Source organism: Hoplias malabaricus, chromosome 13 (assembly GCF_029633855.1).
Source record: "Hoplias malabaricus isolate fHopMal1 chromosome 13, fHopMal1.hap1, whole genome shotgun sequence".
In the NCBI taxonomy this organism is placed as follows: domain Eukaryota; kingdom Metazoa; phylum Chordata; class Actinopteri; order Characiformes; family Erythrinidae; genus Hoplias; species Hoplias malabaricus.
This window is the reverse complement of record NC_089812.1, coordinates 28,949,136-28,957,908: the sequence shown is the minus strand read 5'-3', so window position 1 is coordinate 28,957,908 and position 8,773 is coordinate 28,949,136. Positions and strand designations below refer to the sequence as shown.

The 8,773-nt window shown below is 36.6% G+C and overlaps 1 long non-coding RNA gene across 2 annotated transcripts; it reads right to left on the bottom strand.

Moving 5' to 3' along the window:
* Nucleotides 1-2,205: 2,205 nt before the first annotated feature.
* On the bottom strand, nt 2,206-8,495 carry LOC136665239 (uncharacterized). Of its 2 annotated transcripts, none has more exons than XR_010795212.1 (5): nt 7,863-7,955; nt 7,509-7,691; nt 6,520-6,577; nt 6,324-6,390; nt 2,206-4,264 (listed from the first exon to the last, which is right to left on the bottom strand). It is a non-coding gene; the product is annotated as an uncharacterized lncRNA (long non-coding RNA). The 2 variants fall into 2 exon arrangements; XR_010795211.1 differs by lacking the exon at nt 7,863-7,955 and adding an exon at nt 8,358-8,495 and having other exon boundaries at nt 2,207-4,264.
* Between the last annotated feature and the right edge of the window lie 278 nt (nt 8,496-8,773).

Here is an 8,773-nt window from a genome sequence, read left to right as displayed (position 1 = left end):
ATTAGAGCCACAAGTGTTGCAGAGGCAGACTCCCTTATTTAGAAAGACTGAACTCCCCAAACGCGAGGGTGGGGAGCCAAAAAGTGCTTCCTTCGAGATTAGACCCATCCCAGCAGGCACAGGACGTCAATTTGACGTCAGAAAGGCGTTGGTCTCTAACGTTGGACAGACGTTGAGTTTTAGTTGGAAATGAAAATTGGGTTGACGTCTAAACCCAACGTTGCCTTGACAACAAGCTTCAACGTTGGACAGACGTTGAATTTTTGTTGGAAATGAAATCGGGTTGACGTCATAGCCCGATGTTGCCTTGACAACAATTTTCAACGTTGGACAGACGTTGATTTTTAGTTGGAAATGAAAATCGGGTTGACGTCTAAACTCAACATTAATGTGACGTCAAGACTCAACGTTGGTTAGACGTTGAAATATGGTTAGTAATCAAAGTCAGATATTACTCAAAAATTAACGTCAGGATGACGTCAAACTCCAACGTTGTGTAGATGTTGATTTTTAGTTGGAAATGAAAATCGGGTTGACGTCTAAACTCAACATTGATGTGACGTCAAGACTCAACGTTGGTTAGACGTTGAAATATGGTTAGTAATCAAAGTCAGATATTACTCAAAAATTAACGTCAGGATGACGTCAAACTCCAACGTTGTGTAGATGTTGATTTTTAGTTGGAAATGAAAATCGGGTTGACGTCTAAACCCAACATTGATGTGACGTCAAGACTCAACGTTGGTTAGACGTTGAAATATGGTTAGTAATCAAAGTCAGATATTACTCAAAAATTAACGTCAGGATGACGTCAAACTCCAACGTTGTGTAGATGTTGATTTCTAGTTGGAAATGAAAATCGGGTTGACGTCTAAACCCAACATTGATGTGACGTCAAGACTCAACGTTGGTTAGACGTTGAAATATGGTTAGTAATCAAAGTCAGATATTACTCAAAAATTAACGTCAGGATGACGTCAAACTCCAACGTTGTGTAGATGTTGATTTCTAGTTGGAAATGAAAATCGGGTTGACGTCTAAACCCAACATTGATGTGACATCAAGACTCAACGTTGGTTAGACGTTGACATATGGTTAGTAATCAAAGTCAGATATTACTCAAAAATTAACGTCAGGATGACGTCAAACTCCAACGTTGTGTAGATGTTGATTTTTAGTTGGAAATGAAACTCGGGTTGACATCTAAACCCAACATTGATGTGACATCAAGAACCAACATTGGTTAGACGTTGAAGTATGGTTAGTAATCAAAGTCAGATATTACTCAAAATTTAACGTCAGGATGATGTCATGCTCCAATGTTGTATAGATGTTGATTTTTAGTTGGAAATGAAAATTTGGGTTGACGTCAAATCCCAACATTGGTGTGACATCAAGACTCAATGTAGTTTAGACATTGAATTATGGTTAGTAATCAAAGTAAGATATTACTCAAAAATTAACATTCGGGTGACGTCAAGCTCCAATGTTGTTTTAGTTGTAATGAAAATCGGGTCGACGTCTAAACCCAACACTGGTGTGACATAGAGCCTCAACACTACCGTATTTCACATTTACAGCATACTACTCTAATTAAATAATACAATACTTTACTGTAAAAACTGATTTACAGTAAATAACTGTCAGCTGAGCTCCCAGACAATTACTGTATATTTACAGGAACATTAATGTATTTCAGCTTTACAAAATACTACTGTAAATGAATAAAACTTAACTGTAAATATTGGGATTTACAGTAAATACCTGGCAACAGAGTTTCCAGCCAATTACTGCATTTGTACAGGAACAAGATTGTATTTAAAATTTACAGAATACTACTGTAATTGCATAATACAATGTTTTACTCTAAATATTTAAATGTACAGTAATATTTTCAGCAGAATTGCCAGCCATTTACTGCCTTTTTCAGAAACAATACCTTTTTACAGAGGAACACTAATTACAAACAGTATCTAAATTACATTCAATTCTTTATATATACTGAACAATACCAGCACGTAATATTTTTGTATTAAGATTAGTGTTACTATTAAATAAAAAAAAATCAAGTCTGCCAAGCATGAATACTTTAAAAATACTATAACCATAACATACACAAAAGAAGTCCAAATCTACATTCAGAATTAAAATCAGTAACACACTTTATTAAAACTGAATATATGCAAAATGTGGACAAATTTCAAGTACTACATAACATGTTCAAATCATTTATGTTTTTACTTGAACTTAATATTTTTGCCCCTTATATTTGCTTTTTTTTCTAACCAAAAATACTTCACAATATCCAATTACATTATTGCCTTGATGAATTACAAGAAAGGTGCCCAAATCTTTATAGTAAAACATTACGTTATATCACATGAATTTTGATCTTACCAGACAACACAAATAGTGACCGTAAAACATCATGAAAAATATAATAAAAAATATGTAATCTGGATTGCTAAAACTTTGTATTTCAAATATCATCAGTGAACCCAACATGTTACTGACTTAGAGTCAGTTTTGTGTTGAACATGACCCTTTAAATACAAACTGGATTACAAAAAAGTTGGGACACTAAACAAATTGTGAATAAAAACTGAATGCAATGATTTGGAGGTGCCAACATCTAATATTTTATTCAGAATATAACACAAATCACAGATCAAAAGTTTAAACTGAGATAATGTATCATTTGTAAGGGAAAAATGTGTTGTTTCAAAATTTCATGGCATCAACAAATCCCAAAAAAGTTGGGACAAGGCCATTTTTTACCACTGTGTGGCATCCCCCCTTCTTCTTACAACACTCAAAAGATGTCTGGGGACAGAGGAGACCAGTTTCTCAAGTTTAGAAATAGGAATGCTCTCCCATTCATGTCTAATACAGGCCTCTTGGGCCTTCTTTGTCACACCTTCCTCTTTATGATGCGCCAAATGCTCTCTATAGGTGAAAGATCTGGACTGCAGGCTGGCCATTTCAGTACCCGGATCCTTCTCCTACGTAGCCATGATGATGTGATTGCTGCAGAATGTGGTCTGGCATTATCTTGTTGAAAAATGCAGGGTCTTCCCTGAAAGAGATGACGTCTAGATGGGAGCATATGTTTTGAGCATATGTTTTGAACATATGTTTTGAACCTGAACATAGTTCTCTGCATTAATGGTGCCTTTTCAGACACGCAAGCTGCCCATGCCACAAGCACTCATGCAACCCCATACCATCAGTGATGCAGGCTTCTGAACGGAGCGTTGATAACAACTTGGGTTATCCTGTCCTCTGGTCCGGATGACATGGCGTCCCAGTGTTCCATGAAGAACTTCAAATCGTGACTCATCTGACCACAGAACAGTCTTCCATTTTGCCACACTCCATTTTAAAAGACCCCTGGCCCAGTGCAAATGTCTGAGCTTGTGGAGCTTGCTTAGAAATGGCTTCCTCTTTGCACTGTAGAGTTTCAGCTGGCAACGGCGGATGGCACGGTGGATTGTGTTCACTGACAATGCTCTCTGGAAGTATTTCTGAGCCCATTCTTTTATTTCCTTGACAGTGGCATTCCTGTTCAAGGTGCAGTGACGTTTAAGGGCCCGGAGATCACAAGCATCTAGTAGAGTTTTACGGCCTTGACCCTTATGCACAGCAATTGTTCCAGATTCTCTGAATCTTTTGATGATGTTATGCACGGTTGATGATAACTTAAAAATCTTTGCTTTTTTACACTGGGTAACACCATTCTGGTATCGCTGCACAGCAAACATCTTTCTGCGCAACAATGGTGGAATTGGTGATCCTCATCTTGGCTTCAGAGAGACACTGACACCATGAGAAGCTCTTTTTATACCCAATCAGGTTGTCAATTGACCTAATTATTGTTAATTGGTCTTCCAGCTGTTCGTTATATGCTCAATTTCCCACTTATTGCTACTTGTCCCAACTTTGTTGGGATTTGTTGACACTGTGAAATTTTGAATGAACATATGTTTTTTTTAAATGTTACATTTACTCAGATTAAACTTTTGATCTGTCATCTGTGTTCTATTAAAAATAAAATATTGACATTTGCCATCTCCACATCATTGCATTCAGTTTTTATTCACAATTTGTTTAGTGGCCCAACTTTTTTGGAATCCGGTTTGTAAATAAAATTTAATTCAAAGTCCATCAGTTTCTTTAAAGCAAGGATACACACAGATGCATGGTCCAGGACTTCTTGGTTGCTCTCTACGTTTACCACCCCTGGGAATTTTTACCAATGAGGCGTCTATAAAAATAAAAAATCCACAGTTAGTAACATAGCATGTGGAAATAAAAGTACAAAAAAGTTGCAATAAAAATTTTGTACACAAGAGGATACAGTAAGGGGAAGATCAGATGACATCATGGGCAAGACATTTTTTAAAACTAAACATAGCACAAAAATAAGGATATTTTTGTTTGGTAGATTATATCTTTGTTGTAACAATGTTTCTTGGCAATAAATCTTATGCTGTTGGAATCATGTTAATTTCCCTTTGAAATGGTGCCACATTTATAAGGAACATGCATTTGTGGGATGAGCAGTAGAAATGAGTATGTGGGTTGTGCCAATGAAACATTAGCCCAATCCTCTCTGCCAATGCCAAAGAGTTTATTCTGCCATTGACTCGTTTGGTGAGTTGTGACTGGCTGACTGAAGTTTGAAGAAACAAGACATATTGGCAATTTAACAATGTATTCTTTTAACAAATAGGAGCTTCAGTAGCGTGTGGAAGAACCATAAACAGCCAAAACAGCCCAGGACTTTCTCTTCATGATGGTCACCATCCTGGTTACACACTGCTGGTCACACATATGGTTGTGTTGGTCACTGTGGCATGAACAGCACGCCCAAGCTGATCCCACAAGTGTTCATTGGGGTTGAGGTCAGGAGCTAGCAGGCCATTCCATCCTCTCCACTACCAAATTCTGGAGGTAGTCTCTGATAAACACCGCTCTGTGGGGGCAAGTGTTGTCATTTTGGAGGTTAGAGTTTGGTCCCAGACTGTGGAGATATGGGATTGCCACTGGTTGTAGAATTTCATCTCAATATCTTTTTCTGCATTGAGATTGCTTGCAATGACGATAAACCTCATTTTTCAAGTGAAGGAGATGCCACATCACACCATTACACAAAATAAGCTGTTTGGCACTGGCAGTGAGTATTTGACAAATTTTTCACTGTCGCAATCCACATACTCAGCTCTACTGCTCATCTCACAAAAGCATGTTTCTTACAAATGTAGCACCATTTAAAAGAGAAATTAACAGTAATGGTATAAGGTTTATTGGCAAGAAGTACTGTTACAACAAAGAAATAATCAACCAGACACAAATTTTCTTACTTTTTGTGCTATGTTTATTTTTATTTTTCTGCAAGTAATCAGAGCAAATGAGTGAGGTAAAAGGTGAATTACATTAATAATTACAGTTAGATAATGCAGCATGTCCTATTTGGTGCTAAAAATAAACACTAATACTTTGACATTGTATTTTGTTATGGCTTTCATAATGTCATATCGTATCATATATCTCCATTTCTTTTAGGCATATCGAGATATGAATTTTTGGTCATATCGCCCAGCCCTAGTTGTCGCTTGCTCACACTTTTTGTAGTGAAGACTGAGGATAGATATTAATACGAACTCAACAAAACCATTTTTTTCCCAAAAGTACTGCAATTTCAATTTGATACCTGATCTAAAAGCCATGTATACTGATATGCTATGCAATATTTCAATGTATCATAGTAATCAGAAAATCCTGTATTTGACCTTTAATTTCACATATCAAAAGCACAAATTTCAACTGCATCAAATGATTCCCACAATGACCCTGATTAGAATTAAATGGTTGCAACAGATGAATGAATGACAGTAAACAGTAACTGCCCTTCATAATAATTTCATAAAGAATTATCCAACAGAAACGGGTCAAAATATTAAAAAGCAATTACCTTCAGATAATTTTAGAATTTTTTAATCCATTTTCATACATGGGGTTTCTGCATCAGTAAAGTTATCATATTTCAAGGTTTTTATATATAATAATATTTTTAATTACAGGTAAGATAACTTGAAATAGAGGCTAGTTTAATTCAGAGAAGGAAGTAAACAAGTAGAGAGAGAGAGAAAGAAAGAAATTTCCTGTCGATATTGGAAATTGAAATTTTAGTACAAGGTGAATAGGGCTGCCTTTCCAGAAATTAATGGAGGCTTGAGCAAACATAGGTCACTTGTCCTTCCACTGTCAGCAAATATCTTGCATTGGTCATTCTGGAGTATCTTGCAATTATATATACATACCCAGAATAAAAATCAGAGGACTCACAAGCAGGTTAAGGGTTTCAAAATCAGCAAATGTGGCACTTGCCTAAATGATGAGAATATAAATTATTTTAAGTCTTCAACATTTACCATTGCAGTTTTCAATGACATGTCAAATTAAAAACCTATATGATATAGCCTAGGTCTAGTTTCAGTTTTCCTGTTTTAATGATACCTGTAAATGTGAGCCTTAAATGCAGCCAACTTCCTGAAAGTCATGGCACGACGAGACTCTTCACATTTAAAACATATAGTACAGAGAAATAAGATGTCATTTCATATGCATTACAAAAACCAACACACTACATTTGTGATCACAGAACTGGTAGCCAACATTTAGTATTTAGACACTTTAAATGCAATACTCTTAAACTCTGATAAACAATTAAAATGTACACTCTATATAAACTAAATAACAAAAATGGGAGTCTGAAATCAGATTTGGAATGGTATGGAGCCCCTAAAGGGACTGGGGGAAAAATTAAAAAAAGACTATTGATTTTGTGTTCCCTTGCAAACATTATTGCATTCCCTCGCAAATACATTGCGCTCCTTTGCAAATGTTTTATGATACACAATTGTCTTTGTTACGGAGCCCCTAAAGGGACTGGGGAAAAAAAGACTTTGGCGTTCCTTCGCAAACACAATTGCGTTACCTCGCAAATACAATAGTCTTTTTTTAATTTTTTCCCCCAATCCCTTTAGGGGCTCCGTAGAATGGAGCTCAAAATTCTGCAGCAAAATACAGTAGTCTATAATTCTCAACACAGCACAAAGTAAAATCTATTTCACTCCCCCCATCTTGCACCTCATTCACACCTGACACTCCAAATATATATTAGCTAATAATCTGGAATGGAGTTTGTCTGTAGCTAACATTACATGTTTACAATGTCTACAACATCTACGTTTACAACTCTCTGTTATAATGAACGTAGCTAATTTTACCAAACTGACCAATATCAATGACCAGAATCCCTGTCCATCTCTATGTTTATATTTCCCTCCGTTCTCTTCTTTAAAAAGTATTACTCTGCTAGCTAACTAAAACTCGAATAGTACCCGCAAGAAGCCCAAAACTGGACTTTGAGTTTACAATTGTTTGTACAGTCAAATTATCGTTCTCTACTACGGTAAATATAAATAAACAATGCTACGACTGACCCGTACTTTCACCGGCAGCCTGTTTCAATGGAGCAGAACCCTCTCTTTCTTTTCTTCCCGCTTCTTCTCTCCTACCTTTCCCTCAGTCTCCTGCTTGTAAGCCGTCACAAAACTGGTGATGTCTCCGGCTTCAATCCCCTCCAACGGACTAATTTGAGGGGGGGAAACGCCAGTTGACGATATCTGCGACGATAAAACATTAACATTTTTTGGGAGCAAACAAGTGTGCAAATTCCACAGGAGTTATCTGGTTAAATGTTCGCGGCTATCATAACTAGCACCATCTATCTTGCTAAAAAGCAGTACCAAGACAATGTGGTTGGAAACGTTTAGAGCTGTATGATTAAAACATACATTTACTCATTACTTTTATTCCAAAGTCCCTAAAGTACGACGACGCTTGCAGCCTCTGAATACGTTTTGTCTCTTTCTCTCCGTCTCTGTTCTCGTCACCCCGCCCCCAGGGAACCGTTAGCCCCGTTCTCGCTAACCGCCCCACCCTCAACAAAATAATTTAAATAAAATAAAACAATATTAACGCAAATCATCATCATTATTATCATCATCTTTTAAGCTTGTCCATTTCAGGGTCGCGGTGTAACTAAATGAAAAAACACAATTCTTTCTCTTTTTTTATTTGGACGAAAAGTATTCACTTGTCCTGTTCTGGTTTTGTTTTGTAGTGAGGCCTACAACTGACGTTACAAAAATAAATTGTACCATTGCCCAAGGGGGGGGGGGTATTTTGGAACTAATGTAATTACGAATGTAATTTTGGAACTAAGCTATATTTACGTTGTCAAAACAATAAAATAAGTGATAAATAAATGGTGTAAATAAGTTACTCACCTTTAGATGCCATTTGCAGTCCTCAGCCTCCCCAGCTCACAATACAGTGAAATACTGTAAAGCTAGCTTCATTGCTGCTTCCAGTCTGTTACCCAAGATACATTACAATACACAGTAAAATACTGTATTCAAAAATACATTACAATACAGTAGCAAACTCGATACAGCATTTATTTATAGTGTGTTTTGTATTCTTAAGACGGCAAGCATATACCTATCAAATGGCTTGAAAATGTTGGTAACCCACTGATGGTAGGCCACTGCTGGTCCACCATTGGACCGCTCAGATTATTGCCCACTTAAGAACATCTCAGTAGTTTTTGATCTCTTTAAACTAATTTTAAATGATTTTAATGATTTCTTATTCTATAATTTTACATTTTGGTCATGGTATCTCACAACTGAATTTTGTTATG